The 26,789-nt window shown below is 43.2% G+C and overlaps 1 protein-coding gene and 1 long non-coding RNA gene across 8 annotated transcripts in view; one reads left to right on the forward strand and one right to left on the reverse strand.

Annotated features, from left to right (window-relative positions):
- The window catches only part of CACNA1I (calcium voltage-gated channel subunit alpha1 I), a 366,532-nt gene that overhangs the window by 177,431 nt on the left and 162,312 nt on the right, over positions 1-26,789 (forward strand). The gene's annotated exons all lie outside the window — the stretch shown is intronic.
- Positions 12,373-16,167, reverse strand: LOC307226132. 2 transcript variants are annotated; one of them, XR_013843331.1, is made up of 3 exons: positions 16,010-16,167; positions 13,450-13,602; positions 12,373-12,552 (listed from the first exon to the last, which is right to left on the reverse strand). It is a non-coding gene; the product is annotated as an uncharacterized lncRNA (long non-coding RNA). The 2 variants fall into 2 exon arrangements; XR_013843332.1 differs by having other exon boundaries at positions 15,996-16,167.

Raw genomic sequence — 26,789 nt, forward strand, 5'->3', positions numbered from 1 at the left:
AGCATGCCATGGATTACAACTAGTAAGTGTCACACATTTCGGCTGACTATAGGGGGACTATAGGGTTTTAAAAGAAATAAATGTGCTTAGAGGGCACAACAATGATGTACAAACATTGGCCAGGCAGGTTTTGTAGGCTTTTGAAACTCTACAAAACTTTATTGACTAGAGGTGACTATAAGCTGAGTGCAAACCCCATGAGAAGTGAATCCTCTGCCAAAATTAGCTTTGACTGTCGGGAAAAACAGAACTAAAACTACCCTCCCTTGCCAGCCTCAGATGACAGATAGCTAAATAAATAATCCAAAGGGTTTGGTTTCGAGAGATTGTTTGTTCTGCTTCCAATTTAGTGCTCTGCCTGAAACTACTCAGGAGAGCATTGCCTCCTCTCACGTACAGATTCCGTTCCTCTTCCAAATCCCTTGCCCAGCCTGTATTCAATTGTGCTCTATGAAGGCTGAGGTGGCGGGAGGCAACTGGGTTTGCGAAGGAGGTGGTTGTGAAGCAAGATGATTCTCTTGGTCCCCTTGAGCCTTCTTAATGGTCCCAAGCTGCCCAGGATCAGATGTGGGACAACAAGGTGAGCCCAACATTCAGCGCCAGATTTAGTATGGCGCTGGTGGTTCCCCCGTACAGGGTGCCAAACTGAGGGGGGCGCAAATTTGAGAAGATCCACAATTGAGAAGTTCCATTTGGGAGAGACGGATTTTGGGCTCACTCAGGGCACCATATTACCAAAGATTCCCAAAGGCCATCCCTGCCACTATTCCCCCTCCTCTCTATAGCAGAGTACCTTTGCCCTGTCAAGCCATCTATGAAGTGGTCTATCATCAGCGAGCTAATCACCACCCAGTGAAATAAATATAAACAGCTAACCCTCTGAGGTGCATCTTAACCCAACATGGCTGTTGCTGTTGTGTCAGGTGAAGATGTATCCTCTTTGCCCAGGCTTTTGAGGATGGCTAACGTACACTGGATTGGGACGCGGGTGGCGCTGTGGGTTAAACCACAGAGCCTAGGACTTGCCGATCAGAAGGTTGGCGGTTCGAATCCCCGCAACGGGGTGAGCTCCCATTGCTCGGTCCCTGCTCCTGCCAACCTAGCAGTTCAAAAGCACGTCAAAGTGCAAGTAGATAAATAGGTACCGCTCTGGTGGGAAAGTAAATGGCGTTTCTGTGCGCTGCTCTGATTCGCCAGAAGCAGCTTAGTCATGCTGGCCACATGACCCAGAAGCTGTACGCCGGCTCCCTTGGCCAATAAAGCGAGGTGAGCACCGCAACCCCAGAGTCGGTCACGACTGGACCTAATAGTCAGGGGTCCCTTTGCTTTTACCTTTACCTTTAAGGTACACTGGGCTGGTTTTTCATTCCTACTGCTGGTTTAATTTGTATGGAATTCATGTTTGCTATACTGTATATGTTTTAGATTTGTTCTGATTTTAATGTAGTTCTGCTTTGAGACCTATGAGTAAAGGGCAGAATATAAATATGGCAAATAAACAAGTGAATTAATAAAAGCACCACCGTCAATCTACCAACCAATTTCCACAGCAAACCCAGATTTGCTGTTCCCAAGGTGGCAGGGCTTTCCAGCTTCCTGGTTCACACACTTGGAAGTGTGTGGCATCTCAAGCCAAATTCAGTAAAATTAAATGTATGCATCTAATAAAGAAAGCATTGGGAATTTAAAAGAGAGCTGAAGCTGGATATATCAAATATTGGCCACACAATGTATCACCACTGGAGATGCAGTGAAACTACAAGAGAGAAGATTCCACCTAAACATTAGGAAGAACTTCCTGACAGTAAGAGCTGTTCGACAGTGGAATTTGCTGCCAAGGAGTGTGGTGGAGTCTCCTTCTTTGGAGGTCTTTAAGCAGAGGCTTGACAACCATATGTCAGGAGTGCTCTGATGGTGTTTCCTGCTTGGCAGGGGGTTGGACTCGATGGCCCTTGTGGTCTCTTCCAACTCTATGATTCTATGATTCAGTCTTAAACTGTTATGTAACAGCAAAATGCTGGTGGCTGAACCTTTCCCTTTGTGTTCTAAGTACAGTGGTACCTCAGGTTAAGTACTTAATTTGTTCTGGAGGTCCGTTCTTAACCTGAAACTGTTCTTAACCTGAAGCACCACTTTAACTAATGGGGCCTCCTGCTGCTGCCACGCCGCCGGAGCCCGATTTCTGTTCTCATCCTGAAGCAAAGTTCTTAACCCAAAGTCTGTAACCTGAAGTGTATGTAACCTGAGGTACCACTGTACTAAAGATGTAACATGTAAGGTAAAGGTTGGGGAGAACCTTTGGCCCTCCAGATGTTGCTGAACTACTCCCATCAGCCACAGAAAGCATGGCCAAAGGCCCCAGGGATGCTGGGAGTTGTAGGTCAGCAACAACTGAAGGGACAGATTCCCCCCCCCCACTGTAAGGGATATTATCAATTCCTTTTCATTCTTTTTTTCTCCTACACAAGCTGGCTTGGACGCAATTCCTACTGAGTTCAATAGTATTAAGTGTGCAATGTTGCATTGCAGTCTTGGAAAGTGTCCCATCAGGACTTTCTCTGCGTGGATTAGTGTTTGCCCATCATCCTCTCACATCTGGAGCCCTGAAATAAAGTGATTAAAGTCCTAAAAACACAAGATAGGACCAAGCCCCACCTCCACCCGTCATCTGAGCATTGAGCTTGCTAAAGCTGTCATTCTGAAACATCCTGTGACACTGCTTAATTTGCCCCAATCATACGTGCCCACCCCCTTCCATTCCAGGTTCATTGTGCAATTATCCATCTTTAATTAGTAAAAGCACAAGCTTTAACAACCCCACCAAACCTTGCTTTTTTCAAATCTGGTAACTGCTGTAAAGGTAAAAGGTAAAGGGACCCCTGACCATTAGGTCAGGCGTGACCAACTCTGGGGTTGCGGCACTCATCTCACTTTATTGGCCGAGGGAGCCGGCGTACAGCTTCCAGGTCATGTGGCCAGCATGACTAAGCTGCTTCTGGTGAACCAGAGCAGCTCACGGAAACGCCATTTACCTTCCCGCTGGAGCGGTACCTATTTATCTACTTGCACTTTGACGTGCTTTCAAACTTCTAGGTTGGCAGGAGAGGGACCGAGCAACGGGAGCTCACCCCGTTGCGGGGATTCGAACCGCCAACCTTCTGATCGGCAAGTTCTAGGCAGCTTACTTATTTGCATCCCTTCATCTTGCAGAAATTTCAGAAGTGAAAGTAAAGAAATTACCAACTCACAGAAATGCGGAGGGCCGCAAGAGCTGCAGGCGGTTTCTGTAGACAGGGACAATAAAGAAATGGGGAATGTTTTTGGCTTTCCACATCTGTTCTGTTCCTTCTGTGGCATAAAATTCTGCCTATGACAGTATGGAGCAAGCTGCTTCAGTGCTCACAATCCACCAAGTCTACAGGGTACCCCGTGGGAGTTGTGCTTTGGAGCACCACACACACTGTGATCACAAAACCATGTCAATCGAATAGTTTCTGTCTGAACTCCTCCTTTTGCTCCTGTGCTTCTGTTTTTCCTGCAGACAAATAAGTGAGATCACAGCCTCTCGGGTTGTAAATGGCAAGACCTAGTCTGGTTTTTATATGTCACATTTAGCAACCCATCTAGCTGTACTAGTGCTATCTGAGTCTTAAGTTGTGTAATCCTAAATATGGCCATTTCATCTGATCAGTTGTGTTTTACTACTGACTGTAGTCCCATAAAATGGAAGATATAGACTCAGTCTTCAAGACATGCTTTGTGCTGACCATAATTAAGGAATCAAACCATGTTTTGTATTTCTAGATATACAGCAGGCATGCTGTGGTTTAGAGCTGCTCATCTTTGTTCATTTTCCATCTGCTCAGCACTCAACTTCAGAAATTAGGAATGTAGGCAGCTGCCTTATACTGCATCCGACCATTGGTCCATCTAGATCAATACTATCTAGGTTAGACTCTACACTGACCAACAGAGACTCTAGAGCAGGCACAGGCAAACTCGGCCCTCCAGATGTTTTGGGACTACAACTCCCATCATCTCAGATCACAGGTCCTGTTAGCTAGGGATGATGGGAGTTGTAGTCCCAAAACATGCCTATGCCTGCTCTAGAGGGTGCCAGGCAGACATATCCCTCAGCGCCGGCTAGTGATGTTAGGATTTGAACATGGGACATTTGCATGTAAAGTGCGTACTCAACCACTTAGGTATGGCTCTTCCTCATAAATCCACTCCTATCTCTTTGGTGCAGCGGTCTCTTGAGATGGAGTAATCACCCTAACTGTGGTTTGTCTGTGGTTGTAAACTCAAATTTAACAGCAAACTACAGGCAACACAAATTGGTTTGCAAACTAAATTCAAACCATGGTTTGGTAGCCCCTCAAAAACCATGGTTTGTAAGCTAGTGTAGGTTCAGAGATAACACCAAACCATGGTTTGGCATCATGTCTGAATGCAGCCACAGACTTAATAAAGATTCTATCTTTTATTTAGTATTTTAGGGGTCACCATCAAATAGGTTCTTTTGGATGTGCCCCCTCTAGCTGAGGCTCACTATGTGCTGTCATAAGGGAAGATACACTTCCCTTTAGCATTTGAGTAGCACCAACCCTCTTGAGTTTTCAAGGCCAGCAGAAGGCTTGGCTATTTGTCCAGGCCTTCGTTAGAGTTCAGTGCCAGGATGGATGCAAATTTTTTATGGCTTGTTTGTCATTTCTCTGCTTTGTTTGCTTAGCTGATTGCACTGTGTACATAGACGTGTATTTCAACTATAATCCATTCTGGAATTGCATTTGCGATTAAGAGCAGCTATGGAATGTTTTAAATTAAACAATAGAGCAAATAGATAAAAATATTTTGGAAACTTCTGTCTCCTACAAAGTTACTGTTTATTCATCATTACTTTTCCCGTCCTCTGCCTTTCATTGAAAAACTAATTCCTGGGGTGGCAAATACAAAAGTTGAAGACGAACGACAATATACATATGCAGTGATTAACTGCAATAAAAATTAACTGCAATAAAAGTAAACCAACAACAAAACCATCAGTTAGCAGCATAAGCTGCACTAAAATATGATCCACTAAGAAATTGAGATAATAAACTTTTCTTCATCTGGTGCCTAAAAGCTACTAAAATGGGCACCAGATGATGATTCCTGGGGAGGATATTCCGGTCAGGGCTTTCTCAGTGATGGCACCCCACCTTCAGTTGTCACCTGCCTAAACTGTCGGAGTGGGACCACCAATGAAGATCTTCGGGAACAGGCACATTCAGATGTGAACAGGCAGCCCTTCAAATATACTGGTGATTGCTTAGAGCAAAAATAACAACATCTTACATCCCTTACATCTCTAATGCAATTTTTCTTTTCTGCAGTGCAATGTTGTTCCTTTAAAAGATGGGGAAATGAGTTAGGGGTTCCTCATGAGTATTTGTGTCTGGGATTCTAAGGGTTCTGAGAAGACAAACCACTTTGTTGTGCATCTTGGTGTTTTTGCAAAGTTTCCTTTCGACAGTGTCTCCACCACCAAGTTCCCACTTGTGTGTTCAGTTCACAAGAACATAAGAAGAGCTCTGCTGCATCAGACCCGAGGCCCTTTTAAGTTTACCATTTTTTTTCTCATCGCAGCCAACCTGAGTGTAACAGCACTCTCCCCGCTTGTAGTTCCCAGCAATGGGCACATGGAGACACTTCCTCTGACAGTGGAGGTAGAACATATAGCCATCATGGTTGGTAGCCACTGATAGCTTTCTCCTCCATGACTTTGTTTGATGAATGTGAGGACAAAGTGATATAGCCCTATGTGGCTTCCCTTTAATATATGTGTTCTGTGTGGTCCTTAGTTTTGTCTTTATCCTCCTAGTAATATGCTATGATTTGCTGCAGAGTTGGCCAGAACTGCATCATCTGTTGTGGCTGTGAGGATATACTAAGAAGATGTGAGAGTGCGGTCAGTTGATTGCAACGGGTGTTTCTTACCTTCCACCATCACTTTTGCAGGCATAATGTGGCACATTCCAGGAGTGAGCCGAGGCACTGGACTAGACTTTCCTTCTTGATTCCTCTGCTCTGCTCACTTTCACCCGCTTGCCTTGGTGATGCATGGATGAGTGCCACGGGTGCAGAGGAACACAGAGCGTACGTCATGAGTAGGCTTTCTGTGTAAAAGCAGGAAATAGGTGCAAGGGATATAATAAGAAGAACCTACATCGTTTCAAAGACTTAAGTGCTGAGGAGGAAGAGGAATGATTGACACAATATTTAAAAGATGCATATTTTTATATCGAGATGGTGATATGAGGTAAAAATAGTAAAATTTAAATATCTGAGTGAACATTCAATTGAAGAGGTACAGTATCTTCTTATATCCAGGGGCATGATTTGTGTTCTACTTCTCCTGTGTTTCAGATGACACATGATTATTTCTCAGGAGCAGCACTTATCGTTCATCCTACTGGCCTGGTTTGCACATTGCAATAAACCACAGTCTTAAGGGCCTTTCTGCATTTGCTGTTTACAGTGGCATAGTTGCTATTCATCCAATGTTTTTTAAGAGTGAATAAGTAGCTGATTGTCCACACCTTTGCTTGCATGTGGCTGTTATTACTGAGTTTTCATTTTCATGCTAATAGTGAGTTGTGCCCAAATTGAGAAAAGTTCCATGGTTGTAGTCAAACCCCTTACATGCTCCTCCAGGTACTAAATGTTGGCGTTATAAGCATGCACATGGCAAAAGCCCTTTCATGGCTTAAAAAAGAAATTGATGCCTAGTATTCCGGAATTCTGATTTTGTCTGCAGCTGCAACTGTTATGGGCAGTTCTTTGACTGAGTGCTATCATCTCGATCTGCCATATTTTTCCTATGAACTGAGCTCACAAACTGATAGCTCACACCGGTCAGAGGGAAGCAGCGCAAAACAGATGTCTCCAGACTATGCCCACCGACTCTCCAACCCCTCCACACAGAAACCAGGATAATGATTGTACACATGCTGCATAAATGAAAATGTTGATGATCCATTTTGGATATTAAAATAAGGGTTTATGTTGTTGTTTTTAACAGTAGGAGAAAAAGTGGGATTTTTTAGCACATTATTCCTGAATACTAGCTAAATGATGATGATGTTGTTGTTGTGTGGCAGCATACTAAAAATCCCTAATCCCTAGCTATAAATAGTAAGTGTTGAAAGGCCCTAAACAAATCATGGCTTACATGAATGACTGGTGGGCTTGTACATGCTGCTCAGATTCTACCCTCTGTTCAGATTGTGTCCGCCCTGTCCCTTGCTTTGCTGAGTAAGGAGGAAACAAACTACAGTGTTCACTTAGTCTTATGTACAGACCAGCACTTGTGTTTTTTTTCTGTGCAAAGAAACCACAGGCAGAAACCAAGAACAGACGCTGCTAATTCACTGTAAGCCATTGTTTGTTTCTAAATATGATTTAGTGTTGTGTGCAAAGATATGCAAATTTAACTCCTTTCGGTTAAATAGTGTGTGTGCATGACAGCTTGGTCTGAATATGTGTTGATGATCGGAAGGTCAGCAGTTCAAATCTGTGTGGCAGGGTGGGTTCCTATTGCTCTGTCCCAGCTTCCGCCAACCTAGCAGTTCAAAAGCACACCAGTGCAAGTAGATAAATAGGTACTGCTGCAGTGGGAAGGTCAACGGCGTTTCTGTGTGCTCTGGCTTCCATCACGGTGTTCCGTTGTGCCAGAAGTGGTTTAGACATGCTGGCCACATGACCCGGAAAGCTGTCTGTGGACAAACGCAAGTTCCCTCAGCCTGAAGCGAGATAAGCACTGCACCCTATAGTTGCATTTGACTGGACTCAACTGTCCAGGGGTCCTTTACCTTTACCTTACCTGATAGTATTATAATAATCATAGGATGATGAGCCATATCTAAAGGAGACCATTAAAATGTCCACTGATTCCAAGGGGTCTACGGTACTTTGAGTATAACTAATGCTAGATATCATCCATTAAAATACAGTGGTACCTCGGGTTAAGAACTTAATTCGTTCCAGAGGTACGTTCTTAGCCTGAGACGGTTCTTAACCTGAGGCGTGCTTTCACTAATGGGACCTATCGCTGCCACTACGCCGCTGGTGCACAATTTCCGTTCTTATCCTGGGCCAAAGTTCTTAATCTGGAGCAACCACTTCCTGGTTAGCGGAGTTTGTAACCCGAAGCGTAACCCGAGGTACCACTGTATAGTAAAAATGTTCTGAATGTATGCTGCCTTTTTGCAATTTAATCTTGGGCACAGCAAAGAACAGCAGCTCTAAGTAGCTTTGTGCATCTTCCTTCCTCTACTGAGATTTCTTTACCCGCCTTCTTCCCCCACCATTGGAACGGTGCCTCTGTGGATGTCCCTTTGCTAGTGACATTTAAACAAGACTAGATGAGCCAATACACTATTCTGCTGGAAGAAATGTTGTTTCAGCCCTAGAGAGCTGGATTGCTTTGGCACAAACACAGTGCCACTGTCTCCAAAACAACCTAAGAGGGTGCTGTGAAGCAAGAAAGCAGCTGTTAGAGAAAGGCACACAGCGATAAACTTTACAAGAGAAAACTTTCCTCACTTTCAATATGATCATATCTAACACCCTTGCGCATATAAGTGCATACAAAGGCTGTATCTTAACTAGAGATGGGGGAGAAATTCTCTTTGCTTCACATTTTAATGCACATCTGCCTAATTCACAGTTCCTGAAACAATATGCAAACTGAAACACAGCTTTCGTTCAAAATTCATGATTGTCCAGATTTTGTGAACTGCTCAAAAAATGTGTACATTAAGGGAAAATAAGCATGAAATTCATATATTCATGAAAATAACATGCAAAAATGCATTCTGTTCAGCAAAATTGCCAGCAAAACTGTGTGCGTTAGACAAGAGAACAACAACTACCAAACTTTTAGAAGACATCTGAAGGCAGCCCTGTTTAGGGAAGCTTTTAATGTTTGAGGGACTACTGTATTTTAATATTTTGTTGGAAGCCGCCCAGAGTGGCTGGGGAAACCCAGCCAGATGGGCGGGGTATAAATAAATAAATTTATTATTATTATTATTATTATTATTATTATTATTATTATTATTGCATAAAGAAAGGCATGTGCTAGGAGAATTTCACAGTTAAATCCTGACAAATTTTCAAGAAGACTTTTTTATTGTAAAAAATGGCAAACTGATGCAGAAATGCGGAGAACTGAATTTAAGGTTGGAAAAATGAGATACCGAGAGAATCTAACATTGACAGGGTTGTCCATCTGAAATTTTAATATGCGTTTAATTCCTTTGCTTCGCATAGTGGTGAAATTTGTACCTGCAGAGGCATTATGTGGAGGGGCAAAACTGTGCTACCCCACTATGTCTGTCCTTCTTTTCATTTTCCTAAAGTGGTTACTAACACCGCCTAAAACATGCATGTACCCCAAAATAGTTCCTGCATGTGTCTCCCCGCAGGGCAAATAACTTCATGGGGGTAATTTAGATAAGACAAACAGCACAGGGGGGAAAGTTAGATCTCTTAGATATTGTCAAGAGCCAAAGTTAGATCTCTTAGATATTGTCAAGAGCCAAACAGCGCATAAGGGAGAAGATTAGAGCTAGGTGAGTTCCTTGCCTGAGATTGATGTAGAGATTAACTAAGTTGTTTACAGATATGATGGCTTGTTTTTCTAACTAATTTAAGGCTTGGTAAACAGGAAAGAGGGTGGTCTGTGCCTCTTGCTGTTGTCCTGGCACTTTGCATAGCAGCATACCTTGCCTGCAGAGCTGGCAGCCTCTCACCCTTTTTCAAAAATCTCCCTTGCAGAGTGTTCCCTCTGCCTCCTCTCCCCTCTCCTTGGGAGTCCTCTGGGAAGCTGCGATCGCCACTCCTGGTCTCTGAGCTGCTCTCCCTCCATTCCCCAAAGAGAGGTGCCTCCCAGAAGCACCATTCACCTGCGGAGCTTGTCGCCAGGGCTGCTGCAATAAGCGCATCTGTGCAAGCCTTTGGGATGCATAGACAGGAGAGGGCGTCAGAGGAGAGAGGGAAGGAAAGAGGTACAGAGGCCCAGTGTTGCCCGTGGCACCTCTGGCCATCATTCAAGGCACCTCAGGGTGCCACGGCACACTGGTTGAAAACCACCCGTCTAGGATCTGAAAAATTCTTTCTGATCTCTACTTTCAAGTAGCCTTGTGAGAAAACGATTTGTATTCCTGGGTTTTATCTACACAGCATTGTAAACTCGTCTATTGGAATTTACCACTTGTGATAATAATAATAATAATAATAATTTATTATTTATACCCCGCCCATCTGGCTGAGTTTCCCCAGCCACTCTGGGCGGCTCCCAATCAGTGTTAAAAACAATACAGCATTACATATTAAAAACTTCCCTGAACAGGGCTGCCTTAAGATGTCTTCTGAATGTCAGGTAATTCTTTATCTCTTTGACATCTGATGGGAGGGCGTTCCACAGGTCGGGCGCCACTACCGAGAAGGCCCTCTGCCTGGTTCCCTGTAGCCTCACTTCTCGCAATGAGGGAACCGCCAGAAGGCCCTCGGCGCTGGATCTCAGTGTCCGGGCTGAACGATGGGGGTGGAGATGCTCCTTCAGGTATACAGGACCGAGGCCGTTTAGGGCTTTAAAGGTCAGCACCAACACTTTGAATCGTGCTCGGAAACATACTGGGAGCCAGTGCAGATCTCTCAGAACCGGTGTTATGTGGTCCCGGCGGCCACTCCCAGTCACCAGTCTAGCTGCCGCATTCTGGATTAATTGCAGTTTCCGGGTCACCTTCAAAGGTAGCCCCACGTAGAGCGCGTTGCAGTAGTCCAAGCGTGAGATAACCAGAGCATGCACCACTCTGGCGAGACAGTCCGCGGGAAGGTAGGGTCTTAGCCTGCGTACCAGGTGGAGCTGGTAGACAGCTGCCCTGGACACAGAGTTAACCTGCGCCTCCATGGACAGCTGTGAGTCCAAAATGACTCCCAGGCGGCGCACCTGGTCCTTCAGGGGCACAGTTACCCCATGCAGCAAAACATGCAGCCAAAAACAGAGTGAGGTAAGAGCCAGTGCCAATTCCACCCGACCCAACTGCTCACGCTGTTCTCCCTGCACGGCTGAAACGTGGTCTCAGAAATACTTGCTGCTTTCCAGGTGTGAGGCCTCCAAGGAGCTCTCATTTGAAGACAACATGGCTTACTACATTTTGCACGCACTGTAATATTATTAATATTCCTCCTCTCCAAAAGGGGGAAGGGTACAATGATAATGAATATCACAGTACATCCAGTGCAGGTTTCTAGCAATGGCGTCATTTCTTTAGAACCCGAGAAACAGGATTCTTCGGCAAGTGTGATGTGAGAACATAAGAAAAGCCTGCTGGATCAGGCCACTGGCCCAACTAGTCCAGCATCCTGTAATCACAGTTGACAGCCAGATGCCTATGGGAGGCCTGGAAGCAGGACCTGAGTGCAACAGTACTCTCCTCCTCCTGCGATTTCTAGCAAGTGGTATTCAGAAAGAAGCTTCTTGCCTCTGATAATGGAGGCAGAGCAGAGCCATCATAGCTAGTAGCCACTGGGCAGCCATATCTTCCGTGAATTTGTCGAATTCTATTTTAAAGCCATCCCAGTTGGAGGCCATCACTGCCTCTTTTGGGAGTGAATTTCATAGTTTCTTTTGTCTATCCCAAACCTTATAATAAAATGTGCTTGCTCTCAAGGCATTTCAGGCTCCAAGCACAGAGTTTCATCAGTAATAGGCCAGTTCTAACACAATGTTTTGCCTGCACAGGGTGATTAGTAGGGATGTGTACCCATGCAAAAAGCTGGTCAAAATGCATCATCCATGTAAGTTGGTGTAAGAAGGATGACAGGCCACCTGGCATGCCGATATAATGAACTTCTTATAGTATCCTGGCACCACTTGTTCAGGATTGTGCCTCTACTTCTTCCCATGTGCTGCCAATCTGAGGGCCACTCCCCCACCCCATCCTCCCTCAGGTTTGGACAGGGGGAGAAAGAAAATGTCTGTGGTGGGGAAGGTGTATGGGCACAGAAGCGGCACAGTGCTCTGGAGTTCCAGATGTGAGAGAGGGTGGCCTTGTAGTTATGTGGCCATGGTGGTGGAGATTCAAACTCCAAATTGCCAGGGAACTCCAAATTGCCAGGGACTGACTGATCTTATAGTCCACTCTTTACCAAATGGTCCCAAGGTAGGCTACAAGAACAAAACAATATTAAAACAGGTACAATTTTCATTAAAATCGTAGAACAAAGCCACAAAATGAGCCAGGTAGCAAAACTGCCGCACTGAACAACAGTGCAGGAGAGAAAACACCCTCAGCCAAAGGCATACAGAGATGGCACAAGACAGCACCTTGGAGGGGAATTTATTCCACAAGCTGGGGGCTATCTCAGAGAAGGCCCTCTCATGCCCCTCAGACAACAGATGTGGTAGGATGGTTGAGGAGAAGAGAGCTCAGGCCTTTAGCTCTGCTGCTGGGAGACAAAGATGAGCAGGAAGAGGAGCCTCTTTGACCCTTCCCCTCCATTCTGGAAGCCAAGGAAAAGAGAATCCGGGAGGGGCAAAGGAGAAACCAGGGCAGAGGCAGCTATGGGTAGTAGGCATAAACCCCATAAACCCATTCCCTGCCAGCTGCTAAAGAATTCTCCAGAGACTGGAGAAATGTCTGTGGGAGAAAGCAAAGCATGCATATTTTCCAGATGTGGAACACAGCAGGGGAGAGGGAGACTAGTAATGGAAATTGAAATGCAAATTCTTTTTCTGTGTGGAAAAGGCCCAATAAATCAGGAGTGACAGGAACACAAAAGACACCATCAGGAAGCATTTGCACAATCAAGGGATGCTTCATATATCAGAGAGTACTCAGGCTGTGCCTCCATGCTGCAAATAAACCAGATTCATTGCAGAAGGAGCAGCCTCTGAATTCTCCCTGTCTGAAGAGCAAAAGAAAACATATTGTGTTCCATTTCAGTCAAACTTAGCATGTTTTCTAACATAAACAGGATCGTATTTAAAGGGCCAATTTGAAAGAAAACAAGTCAGTCTGACTCCTGGAACTCCTTTATGGTGAAAGAGGAGTTCTAGGAATAGAAGCTGCTCTTGCGAGGCTCCCATATAAAATGGAAATGCAGGGCTTCTGAAGAAGGGCCCAGCTGAGGCAGTGAGTCCTTAGGGGGCAGGGGTGTGTGGGAGCCAAGGATTAGAAATGTATTGTGGCAGTGCTAGCTGACAGCTCTCTAGACGGTGTATCTGTCTCCATTGCTGTCCCCTGATATTTAATCCAATGCTTTTTATGCTCAGGCAAGAAACCCTGCCTGTTATGGGAAGCTGGGGCAAAGTGCGGGAAAGGATGGATTTGGAGAGCAATTTGTCCTTTGGCCACTGCTGAAAAGGCTGATGATAATTACCTTTTTCTGGGTACTTACACTTCACTTTTATGGCTGGCCAGCGCTGGAGGTGACTAAGGAATTATCCTGACTTGCTTGCTGCTCATAGATCCTTTTGCAATCTCTGCCAGTTAATAAAGAAGCACTTGCAGGGAGAGGGTTATCCAGCATTAGCACTAACAATTGCCAGGCCTTTAAAGAGAAAAAGAAAGAAAGAATGATACAGTCGTGTAAATTCTGTAACTATTGGTAGGCATTGCTGCTATTATGAGGCAGGCAAAGTAACAGCAGGCCAACTTCAGCTGTGAGGGACTCAGGTTTATATAATGGGAATTCCATCACTTCCTTCAGGAGTACATTCTCCAGAGTATTTTGAAAACAGAATGAAGTCAAAAAGGTATGCTACCACAGATGTTTGGAAGATGGATTTGCAAAGGTATGCATGTTTTCGTATGTGTGGTCTATTCATGGAGCAGAGATTTGGCAATTAGATATCTACAACGCATTCAGCTAAAGAGAACCAGTGTGGTGTAGTGCTTAGTTGCAGCATTGAGTTAGATATGTGAAAGCTAAATTCATATCTGCAATCAAGAGTGGCATTTCCTGGGTTGCCTTGGACATGACATGGCAGCCCAGATCAGTCATCAGATAATCATGTACAGTGGTACCTCTGGATGTGAACGGGATCCGTTCTGGAGCCCCATTCGCATCCTGAAGCGAACGCACCCCGCGCCTGCGCATCTGCACCTGCGCGGGTCGCGATTCGCCGCTTCTGCGCATGCGCATGACGTCATTTTGAGCGTCTGCACATGCATGAGCAGCGAAACCCGGAAGTAATGCGTTCCGTTACTTCCGGGTCACTGCGGAGCATAACCTGAAAACACTCAACCTGAAGCGACTTCAACCCAAGGTATGACTGTATTGGACTTACACGCTTCCTCGTCCTCCCTTCATGCACTTCCTCCCTAACTTCCTTGTTTGCAGTAACAGTTGTTTGCTGTGATGACCAAATCAGGCAAACTATGGTTACTGCAAACCATAGTTTGCCTCCAAACCAGAAATAGAAACTGAGGTAGTTTACATGTGTCCTAAAGTTTTGATTTGGAGGGAAAGTATAGCTTATGTGACCAAAGTTTGGTCAGCTGGGATGTCACAGTGAGCTACAGTTATAATGTTCAAGAAAATAAAAGAGGGAATTGAAGTGCATGAACAGCTCAGTATTTGACCATGACATCTGAAACAAGCCTTTCAACCTAAGCTACACCAAAACGTTATGGATCTGACTCTGACCAGCTACTGTGAAGAGTTTGGTGGAAGAGTGGATACGCAAATCAGCTGAGGTGCTACAAATAGAGCAAAGTTTGATAGGTATAGCTCCTGTGTTCACAGAAATTAATTTAGGCAGTGTAACCAGTGAATCCTTAAAGCTGGGGTGGCTAACCTGTGGCCCTCCAGTTTTTGTTAAACTCCACCATCAGGTCCAGCCAGCATAGCCAATGATCAAGAATGATGAGAGTGGTAGTCCAACAACATCTGCACAGGCAAAGGTTTTTTACTCCCATCTTGGTGCATTTTAAATTAAATCACCTTTGGGAAACCAGCTGCCTCAGAGTGCTATGAGAGTAACACACATTCTCTAGGGCAATGGTAATTTGGATGTCAAAGTTTTCTGCCTTCTGTGGTCCCTTGATATCAAAAGCATTTGCCACTACCATGGCACGACAGCACTCTTTTAAAGCACTTTATGTTACAATAAGTTTGTTTCATTGGCATGCTATAACTTTTTAAAAAACAAACAAACAAACCCTTGTAGGGATGCAACTCATGATTATTGGAACTTCTGTGACCTGTGGATTTTTTCTTCCACCTTGAATATTAATTTGTGAGAATTGAATCTTAAGCCATACAGTATAGCTTTCGTGTCTTGAAGACAGGCTCAGTACTCAGAAGAGACTTCTTACCACATAAATAATGTGCGCTAAGAAAACATTCACTTAGTCATTTGTTACTCTTGACCCCAAATCACAATTCTTACGCTCTTCTAAAAGAAACTAACATTCCTGAATATATGCAAAGTCACATTTGTCACTAATCCCATCTGGTTGTACAATATATCACATAATTGCTGATGCTGTGTGGTGGGGTACATGTGTCTCTTTCTTTGAAAGCCAAGTGCGTATGCAGCAAATTTCGGTCTATTCTGATAGATACACAGTGCATCATTTCTTTTTACGCACATTCAAAGAAACCTCTGAAAGGCAGCAGTCAGGAAGTAACAAAAAACAAAAAAAAAGACATATTCAAGATACGTGTGACTGCCAGTGGAGGAAGTACCTTGGCAAAGAGGGGACCTCACTGAAAATGGTCTTAAATCCTATGAAGACGGGAGCTTTGTAAATGACAGCACAGCCCACGTGATAATTACTGCACAGCAATTGAAGCTGGGAAGTATGTCTGAAAGGTCAACAGGACCAATCGGACAAAGGAAACAGAACTTGGTTTTGATCATTTAAAAAACAAAACGAAAAGGCATCATAATCCCACATGCAAATTAGCAAACATTTTCGACCCCCCTCCCTGGTTACCTATTTTGAAATACCTGATGTCACACAGGTGGGAAAGGGAGGGAGAAGAGGAGGAGAAATGGCTTATCAGCCTTGCACAGTGTTGGGTTTTGAATGTACCCCTGGCACCGGCCGCCCAGCAAACTGGCCTGACTTGCAGCTGTCAGCCAAGCCGGCAGCGGTCGCCTTGGCAACACTTTTATCAGTTCCTGAGGTAGAAGGAACTTTGGGCCTCTGAATGGTGATTTGTTACATTCCATGATGGCCTACAGTGTTCAGACTCTGAGGTGGCTCAGAGGATGGGCTGCTCTTTCCAGAAAAGACTTGGCAACAGGGGTTTTTTGTGTGTCCGTGTACTTTCTGTCTAACAATTTATGGGATGTGGTTTTATTAGCTGCATCTTTGCCTGCACCATGATTATATAGATATATTAGCTGGCCACCCTTAGCCACTTTGTGGGAAAGCATTCTGCAAGGCACATAACCTGGTTTTGCTTCACCCTTTCTTGTCAACACCAGTCTCCATTTTGAGATGCCTGATCCAAAAGAATGTCATAATTCAGAACTCCTAAGGATCACGATTTTTTTAAAGGCAAAACATTCTATAGGTAGGATTTGTCCTTATTAATACATTGCAGTGCAAGTATTTTATCTCTTTTGTAGTATTCATGGTTTTACATTTTATTGGGTCTTAAATTGCTATTATGTGTTGCTTTTTACCTTGTCAAGTTGCTTTGAGACTTTTTATTGCATAAAGTGACTGAAAAATGTAATTATTATTATATAATTATAGGTTTCATTCAACTAAGTCCTGCCTGGAGTAGGCCCATTGAAATTAATAAACCCGAGGAAGGCTTTCTTGAACCAACAAAGCCTGACACATCACAATACATATAAATAGTACTTTAGGTCTCTCAGTTATTTATCTTGGACAGTGGTTGGGCTGTAGTGTCTATAGTTTCCTTGATTCCCTCCAACAACTCCTTTTAAAAAACAGTGATCTGGTTCTCTAGTAATGAGGCTATTTTTTTAGTAGTATTGGGTTTGGATGGATTTTGAGGTGAACTGTGGTGCCTCAGAATATTTTTTATTTTTTATTTATTTTTTTTTGCTTTTGAAGCATTTTGTAATATCTCAGTGATCCAGACATAGGGGGCAAGGAGGAAATGCTGCAGATACTTACCTACTGAAAGTGAAAGTTATGCCTTCTAACTTACAACAACACCATAATGTCAGGGCATGGGGAGGGGAGGGTTAACATTAAGCAGAGAAATGTCAGAGGGAAAACCAACTTTAAAGGCACATAACACAAAATCTCCTGAATCTACAGTTTGCAATTTGGCAGCTGTCTTGCACCTCTCTCATTCTGTAGTTTTCAGACCAATTGCCCACAGAACACAAGGATAGTCTCAGTGATTCCTTATTTACCATCTCTACAGTTGCACCAGCCTGACTTTGGGGAAAACACCTGCAGTTATCCTTCTGAAATTTAGCAGAATTCATGTCCTCGGAAGGAGTAAACTTAACTGCAAATTTCATTCAATTTTGCCCCAATCTTTAAAAGTTTTAAAAAATAAAATCAACCTTTACAGGTGCTCAGCACAACCCTCCCCCCTGGACTTATTTGTCTGTAATTTGACAGGATTTATATACTCTGTAGGGGGGTAGCATGCCTGCAAATTTCATGCTCTTCTGTCAAAAGAAAAAAGTTACAGCCATTTTTTAAAAAGCCCAACAGTGATTTGGGGGAGTGAAAAAGGAGCCTTGAATGGGCCCCAAGTTCATGAAGTGCCTCAAGTGAAGGCAGGCTGTTTTCCAAATTGCCAAATTGTCTTTGGTACCGGTAATTGTTGTTGTTGTTAAGGAAAGTGGCTACTACTTACTAGCAACTGTTCTAGTTAAATTATTCTGGGGCCAGCCTTACAGATATATCCTCTAAAAACAAAAATAGCATTTTGTTTTGAAATATTGCCAGTTCTATATATTGAACCATCTGGATAAAATGAATTAGAGACTGAGTGAATGCACTGAAAGATGCTGAAGAGAAGTAGGGATTTAAAAAGGATCTGTTGGGCTTCTAGAAAAGGGACTCCCTATTCACAAAGCATATTCACCTTCTAAAATGGGAACCTCAGGAATTCCTGAAAGATGAGTTCCTATTCATAAGGAACATTCTAACATTTGAACCATTTAAAATATTTATATCCTTCCTCTTAATCATACTAATTCATCATACTATTCATTGTGACTAACAAGCATAAAATTACTCTCCTTCCCATACTGTTTATTTACATTAAATATTTTTATGCCACCTTTCTGCCACAAGCGGCTTTTGAAGTGGCTCTCAAGAAAATAAATATATATCACAGCAGTAAAAAAAACGTTACAGAAGTGAATAAAATTAAACCACATCCCTAACCAACAGTAAAAGCAAAGCAAAGTAGAAACAGCAGTGACCTTAAGCACAAACAATCTCCATTAAAAATATTCCTGAATCACAACCTATTAAGAAACAGCTGGAATAAACAGAACAATCTTCACCTGGTTTCTGAAAGGTAGCAAAGCAGACACCTAGTGGATCTTCCTTGAGAAAACGTTTCATAGTCAAGGCAATTAGTCAAATTACCAGTGTTACTAATTAGTCTGGTTACTAATGGGAGTTATTATATCTTATTGCATAACAATAATAACTCCCATTAGTTCATATTTTGATCCAGCTGAAGTTTCTGATAATTTTTCAAAGTCAGTCCTACATGTGCATAATACATTGGCACAGTTATACTAGGATGTTGATGGGAAGGTCATTTCTTTGCAGTTTGGCAAGCCAATCAAAGTTGGGAAAAGCAATCAGAAGAGGAATAACATACCAAGTGAGGTGAACTGATTTGAATTATAGTGATTTACACTATAAAACACATAAATACACCCCACATATAAAAAAAGCTTTAAAAAATTAAACAACAGTTACATATCTTAAAACAGTGTAAAACAACAATAGCACATACAAAAAATAAGTTGAAATCCAGTACAGGTAAGTAATTCTTATGCCCACTGCCTAGATCCAGCTCAGAGTTGAGGTGAAGGAATTTGCAATTTAAATGCCACCAAATCCAGGAAATGCAAACTTCAATTGATCCTTACATTAAAGTTTCACCCAACACCTTCATTCTACTTTGTATTAAAAGAAAGTTGACAACTGTACTGAATTATTCTGGAAGCATTTCTGCTTAGCATTATTATTAGGGCTTTTCTACCTACATGTTCAGGGTCTTTCCTTCCCGCTCTCCCCACCCAACACCCAGGATTGCTAGTTTCCTGGGAAAATGTTGTAGATCAATAAGTGGTAGATGTGGGTTAAAATGCATAGCAGTGAGATGAAATATATGCTTTTAGAAACTTAGTAGAGAGGTATTATTGAATTGTAGCCCTAATTAATGATGGTAAATTATAAAGGCTAACGTGTATGCATTGCTGACAGAATTGGGGAATAAGGGGAATTGGGATTACACTTAAACTGGAACCAAAATTCTTTGCTGGCCTTTGGACCATGTTGCCAATTTTTAACTGGTCAGTGGCCTGCAGTCACACAACATACTGGACATCTCATGAGTGTGCCTGTCTAATGCATGACAGTCTCTCTCTTCCCATATACCTTTTCTTTGCCCACCTTCTTGGTTGAAATCTGAATAGAGCATCTCAAAGCATTATCTGCTCACGGAGATAGAATACGATTTCATATCCTAGGGAACTCTCCGTAGCCTGCAACCCTATTGTGCTTACCTGGGAGGAAGACCCATTGAACTTAGTAACCCCACAAATTTTGAATGTGCTTCCATCTGAGATCCATTGGAGAACCCTAAATAACCATTTTATTTCCTTGGCTTTCTCTTGATGACTTCTTTCATTTTGTGGCTGATGGATTTAGCTGTATTTTGGCTTTTAATATTTGTGGCTTTTAAATTGTTCCTGGCTTTTATTAATTAATTGTAGTTATTTTCTATGGCTTTTCTTCTGTGTGCCACGTTTGAGAGGGCTTTAGACTTCAAAGCTGTCTATAAATATTTTATATACAATTAAAGAGGACTTACATAGACCTGCATCATTAATCAGACTTTTCACATGCCCCGTAGACATGGTAATCTCTAGTTGGTCATTTGAAATGGGGCAAAGGCTGAGGAGGCAACAGGGGCTAGAGGGGGGTTGTGAGGAGGAGAAGCAGAATAAGGAAAGAGGGACATGATTTGGGTGGTAGTTTCGAGGCCCCCTTTCTCTGCAAATGACTATGAAGAAAAAATGTGCACTATGAATGCAAATTTCAGATAAGAAGCTTATAAATCAAGTTGGCAAATTACACAGACTCTGAAATCAGGACCAGGATGGTGAGTGCAGAATGTGAAAATAAATAAATAAAAATGAAATGAATAAGCAAGCCTAAAGTACTTGCTCGTATGAATAATAGGAGACTTCAGTTACCCAAATGAGTTGCTTGAGTGCCCATTATATGCTGTAAATCTCCTTATGTAACAGTTCCTTTTCTTGAAAGTAAGAGCAACAGTAGCACATTCCCAAGATGAATTACGATTTTCATAAATGTGTTACAGGTGAACAAGATGTAATGTTTTCACATGTCCAGCTGATCTGAGTCGTAGCCTGATTGTGGGGGGAGAATGGGGTTTGTAGTTTTTTAGTTGTCAGTCTGTTTGTCTCCTTGGCCCTGGCTGAGCTAGATTGTTTTCAAATCTGCAGCAAGCCAAACAATTCTGAGCAGCATCTTGATTCCTCTTCTTATGGTCACTAGGTCAAGCTTTTATCTGGGTCAGCTGGACCCCGACTGCTGCCAAGATATTTGACAGCTCCATTAACTATACATGATTATGTCTTCTTGTTGTTCCTGTTATACAGGCAAGTTGAATCCATAGCCCCAGTTCAATCTGAAGGTGTCCCCTACATAGAGAGACCATGATAACATGTGGTGCTGCCCTTGCAGAACTGTTGCAGAAGATGCACTAATTGTGAGAATTGGCTCCTCTGCACTATGGCTGTCTGCTTAGCCACAATGTTTTGTGCAGTTGTGGTGGCCTTTGTTCTGAGCTACTATGAATACACAAATTGCCTCAGTCACATGAATGGCCCCCACATGGAAGAGCTAGTTCTCACAAGCAGTGCCTTTGCCTGAGTGTCAGTCCAGTGGCAGTTGCTTATTCTGACTTGGTTTGCACATAATGCTAAACCATGGTTTATTAAACTATGTTTTATTTAAATCGTAGCATGTGGTTGTATTCAGCTAAGTATTACTCAGAGCAGACTCATTAAAATTAATGGACCAACATTACTGATGGCCTTTAATGTCAGTGGGACTACTTTGAGTATGATTAGGATTGGCTACAACCAATAGTGTTGTATGTGAAGCCTGTTTATCAGGTTAACTATAGTTTGTTTACCAGCAAACCACAATATGAAGCAAGGGTTTCTTGTTGGCTGAGAAACTTTGGTTTGCTTTAACCCAACACCCTTTTCTAACTGTACTGTGTTTGACCATGCACCCCAGACACTCATCTGACTACAAAGGCCTGAGGCGAGAGTAGCTGGGAAATAAACCAAGCTTTGGAGAAACTAGCTATGATTTAAGTGATCATCTTTGGGACAGGTTGTCATTAACTTGTGGCTTGTTAAGTAATGGCATAAACAAACAATGGCCAACAAACACATCAGAATAGTGGGAAGCCTTGGTTTCCTCAGTCCAAAATAACTGTTTCCAATTTTCAACTATTCTCTTCACTAAACCATTGTCAGTAGAAATCCTTTTTCTAAACCACTACAAGCAGGTGTGCTTCAGGAATTTTGGATTGTTCTTTTCCTAACTTGCTAATAATCAAAAGAGAGTTTTCAGAGAAATTGGGAGATTCTCAGTAGCAGTGAAGAAAATAAGGTCCTCCACTTATCTAGCTAAACTCATTTGACAATTTTCAATTATAATTTCATAGTCATTGTCTCATGCCTTTAATATATTCTGCCTGCTGAGATATAACTTTGGCCCATCTTTGCCTGCCTTTAGGAGATCCTAGAAACTTCTAATCAGGCTGTAGTTTCAGGATACCTAATATTAGTGCAGGCTTGCAACAACCACTTGCCTGGTCAGTTGTGGTAAGCGAGAATTGCCTAGAGACAACTAAGAAGGGAAGCTTTTGTAAATAGGAAGACAGTCAACAGTTTAGGCCTCAAATGCATTTCATAGCTCACAACCTTTTTGTAGAACTTACAGCATGGGCTCACCCTGTTACCTTCTCCAACCTGGTGCCTCCTACATGTTTCGGCCTACAATTCCCAACTTCCTTGACAACTAAACCTGCTGGCTGTTGCTGATGGGAATTGGAGTTCTAAACATCTAGAGCAGGCATCCCCAACCTTCAGCCCTCCAGATGTTTTGGTTTACAGTTCCCATCATCCTTGACCACTGGTCCTGTTAGCTAGGGATCATGGGAGTTGTAGGCTAAAACATCTGGAGGGCTGCAGGTTGGGGATGCCTGCTCTAGAGGACACCTAATTGGGGAAGGCTGTCATAGCAAAGGCAAATTATGTCACTGCTGAACAGCTCTATTTCAGTGTTTCTGTGTTTTCATCTCTCATTAAGGGCTTTGTTTCTGGAAGCCTTTCTAACTTGTTGCAGTGCCACCTTGTCTGGTGGGAAGATTGGTTTATGAGGCAGTTGATGACATGACTGGTGAAAACCTACCTTTCTACATCTCTTGCCTTCCATTTCCTGATTACACTGCATTATATATCCTGCTGTGTAGTCTCTTCTCCAAAAGCTGGAATTATGACTCTTTTAAAAATCACATTTTTATTTCATTTTTTTCTGCTACATTGCAATTGCACTAATAAAAAATAAAATAAAAAGCAACTGGTGTGATCGCTTTGGCTGCAAAGAGAAAACAATTAATTACAGGGCTGGTTTGCCAGGAGAGATCAGGAAATGATTGATTAATGGGCCAATTTCAGTAATGGCTGTGGCCCAGGAGGGAACAGGAAATGACTTATTAAAGAGCCATTTTAATAATGCCAGGAAAAAATAGGAGCCGCTTCACACACCACAAATTAGGAGAACCTTTATTGATTGAAGGCTGCAATCTAAGCAAGTGTTCTGGAGCACAATGGAACTTACTTTTAAGTAAAAGTAGTTATGTTCTTGCCTGTGGAGATGGGCATTGCGGGATTATTATGGGGAATATAAGATATATTAAATCCTGTGTAGAATTTAAGCTTCCAACTTTAATGTCTACTTTTAATTGCTTTTATCATCACCTAAAATATCCTATAAAGATATTACAGGATGTAAGTATTTTAAATAAAATTCATGATTATCTTTTGATGATGCACAGATATAGCAATAGTTGTTGCTGACATCCATCTGTCTTGGGAGAAAATAGAGGAGTGCACTTTGAGGGGTGAAGTCAAAGTATTGGAGGTTGTAGCTCCTGCTCACTGCTATGGAAACATGCCCTGACTGCCTGTCTCCAGACACTGTGATTGTCTGCAAGGAATTCCCACATGGCAGAGTTGATGTTGCCAGCCTTCATGTCACATTTGCAGGCATCTTTGTAGCATGGAGTTGGTCTGCCAATGGGCTTAGTACCTGAAGCCATCTCCCCATAGAGCACATCCTTGGAAATCCTGCCCTCTTTCCTTCTGTGGACATGACCAAGCCAGCATAGATGTCACTGAGGTAGGAGTTCAAACATTGGGAATGTGGGCTTGGGGAAGCACATTTGTTTGAAACTTTGTCCTGCCATGTGGTACCCTTGTAGAAGGTGTCGAGGCTTTGCACCTGACGGTTGTAAGTTGCCCGCAATACAGTTCCACAAAGCAGCGTGCTCAACATGTAAACCTGGTAGACCTTCACCTTGGTATTGGATGTTAGCACTGCATTCTCCCATACCCTCTTGGAGAGATGAGCCATTACCATAGTTGTCCAGCTCAGCATTAATGAGGAGGTTGCTAGTTATGCTAGAACCCAGGAAGACAAAATTATCTGCCGCCTCAAGCATGTGGTCACCAATGCTGATGCATGGAGTGCTGGCTGATGGCTAACAACAGTCAACAGGCTGAAAATCTGCATACAGTAAAGCTATAATCACATTAAGCTGGTAACTAATCCTGCGAATAGAATTCCTTGCCATCTGATTCAAGAAGCTGGGTTATTTCCTTTTGTAGCAGCAACATCAAGGTGAAGTCTGCAGATGTGGGTGTGAATTTCCACTGCACCGCAAGAACAAGTTTGCCCAAGTGCATTCTCAGGGAGGAAATGTTTCTGAACCAGCATAATAAGAAATAGCAGAAATGCAACCTGTGTAGTATACAGGGAAAACAAGCATTTGAATTTACAAACTGTAAACTGTGTAACTTGGCCCTTGGAATCCTCCAAGTTTTCAGTGTGTGAAAGCTTTCCTTCTCCTCCAGTATGCTTTTCCCATTCATTTGTTTATAACAGTTCCCAAGCTAAAACCAGCAGCACAAAATTTTTTTACATGCTTTTCAACAATACAAGGCTGAAGTTGCCAGACTACTATTAAAAAATGGTCTAGCTTGTTCTACTGCCTCTGGAGTTGAGTGTTATTACCTGTTGGTGTCTGGTGGTTATGCAGTGGTAAAAACAGTGGAGTGGCCCACTGCAGTGCATTGCTTAAGAGTGCTAGACTAGGATCAGGAGTACCCAGCTTCAGATCCCCACTCAGCCATGAAGTTCACTGTGTGACTGTAATAGATAGGCTGGATGCAGAGAAGTGGTGGGAGGCACCATCTGGGAAACCTCCATGGAAACCCCAAGGGAAGAAGGCTCAGTGTCAGTGGATTGGTGGTGGGACGGTGATGAGTGGTCAGAGGGAGGAAGAGGAGTTGGACTGGGAGGAGGAGGTGTTGGAAGCTGAAGAGGTAATAGGGTTTAGTGAACAGAACGAGTCTGTGGCATAGAGCAGCCAGAATCAGAGGAAGAAGCAAAGGCTGGAAAGGAGGAGGGCTAAAAGGCAAAGATGAGGCAGGTTGCTGAAGAAGCCAGGGGGGGGGTCTCCCTCTCCTGTTGCAACCAGCTCCCCTCTCCTCTGGTCTCCCAGAACCCGTAGGGGTATGAAGAGGATGCAGCATAGACAGACCAAGCCATCAGGGGTTGTGGCGCTCATCTCGCTTTATTGGCCAAGGGAGCCGGCGTACAGCTTCCAGGTCATGTGGCCAGCATGACTAAGCCGCTTCTGGCGAACCAGAGCAGCGCACAGAAACGCCGTTTACCTTCCCGCTGGAGCGGTACCTATTTATCTACTTGCACTTTGACGTGCTTTCGAACTGCTAGGTGAGCAGGAGCAGGAGCTCACCCTGTTGCGGGGATTCGAACAACCAACCTTCCGATCGGCAAGTCCTAGGCTCTGTGGTTTAACCCACAGCGCCACCCATGAACCTTATGCAATAAATAAATGCCAGCAAAAACAAAAGTTGGTAACCCTCCTGCATAAGGCAACTTCATCTGTTCCTAAGCAACTTGGCTGTGGATGTGAATGAATTGAAGAGGGAGGAAGAAAGAGCACTAAAAATAAAGTGAAGGGATAAAATGGATTGGGAGTCCCACACCTGCAACTTTAGAAAGGGTGGCTAGGGAGAGAAAAGAGCAAACTCTGGAAGAAGCCCAGAAAAATGGGAAGAGAAAGATCACTCTTCATACCAGTGCTAAACTTTGGAGGGATGAGGAGGCAGGGAATGGCCTGGAGGAGGAAAACTGGGAACTTTAAAATACACAGTCAGCAAGGAGGCAGCTGAAGATCTAATTAGAGGCCCATTTCCGTCAAACTTTGCTGGAGTCAACACAGAGTTGCATCACTGTTAAAGGAGGCTGTCAGAACAAAACTAGCAAAGCATGGGGAATCCCCTTCAGCGATTATGTGAGCATGCACATGAATTTATCCAGGCCAAAAGAAATATCCTTTACACATGAAAAATTCAAGAAGTGTGGCTAATGGAAGACACTAACTTTGCCAGCTGAATAGTCTGAGGGATTTTAGGATGCTCAAAAAGGCATCTGCTGAACAAATAGCTAAAGATATTAGGACAAATAGTAATCTTTTAATAGAAAATGAAGTTACCTGTTAGGCTGTAAAGCAGGCCGGCAGTCAAAGATGATAATGATATATCAGCAAAGCTAAGACACTCCTTAGCTCTTGGTTCTTTTCCTCACCAAACAGAATGAGTACAGAAATACCTATTTCAGTGGTTATTCTTCTCTGGGTGATTCCCTCAAGTAAAGTTGCTTTTGCTGCTGTGCTGATCTCAAAAAGGAAGGATGCATAACAACCGAAGTTCAGAATTTGAATTGGGTCTGCCAACTGGATTATTTTCCAGCCACAGGTGTTGATAGAAAGAAAGCAGACTTATTGTATAAATCCCGGCTTGGAATTTTATCAAAAAAACCTGCTTTGGTACTGGGCCAGGGCTAGACAATGGCCAATTCATGGCCAGCCAAGACATTTTGCTCCGTAGGATAGATCAGCAGATCATTATTCATGCTTGCCCCATTGAACATACTGGGACTTGACTTCCAAGTAAACATGCATTGTAAATCCTGAAGACCGACACCAGCTAAGGTGGCCAGATGCAAAAGGGAACAGGACTTCCTGTACAAGAAGAACCTTGCTGGATCTGTCCAAAGGCCTATCTAATCCAGCATCCATTTCTCATCCTAGCCAATCAGTTGCCTATGGAAAGCCTAAAAGTGGGGCCTTATTGCTCTCTCCACTTGTGATACCCCAGCAACTGTTTTTCAGAGGCATGCTGCCCT

The sequence above is a fragment of the Podarcis cretensis genome (genome assembly GCF_951804945.1).
Source record: "Podarcis cretensis genome assembly, chromosome: 10".
Lineage (NCBI taxonomy): Eukaryota > Metazoa > Chordata > Lepidosauria > Squamata > Lacertidae > Podarcis > Podarcis cretensis.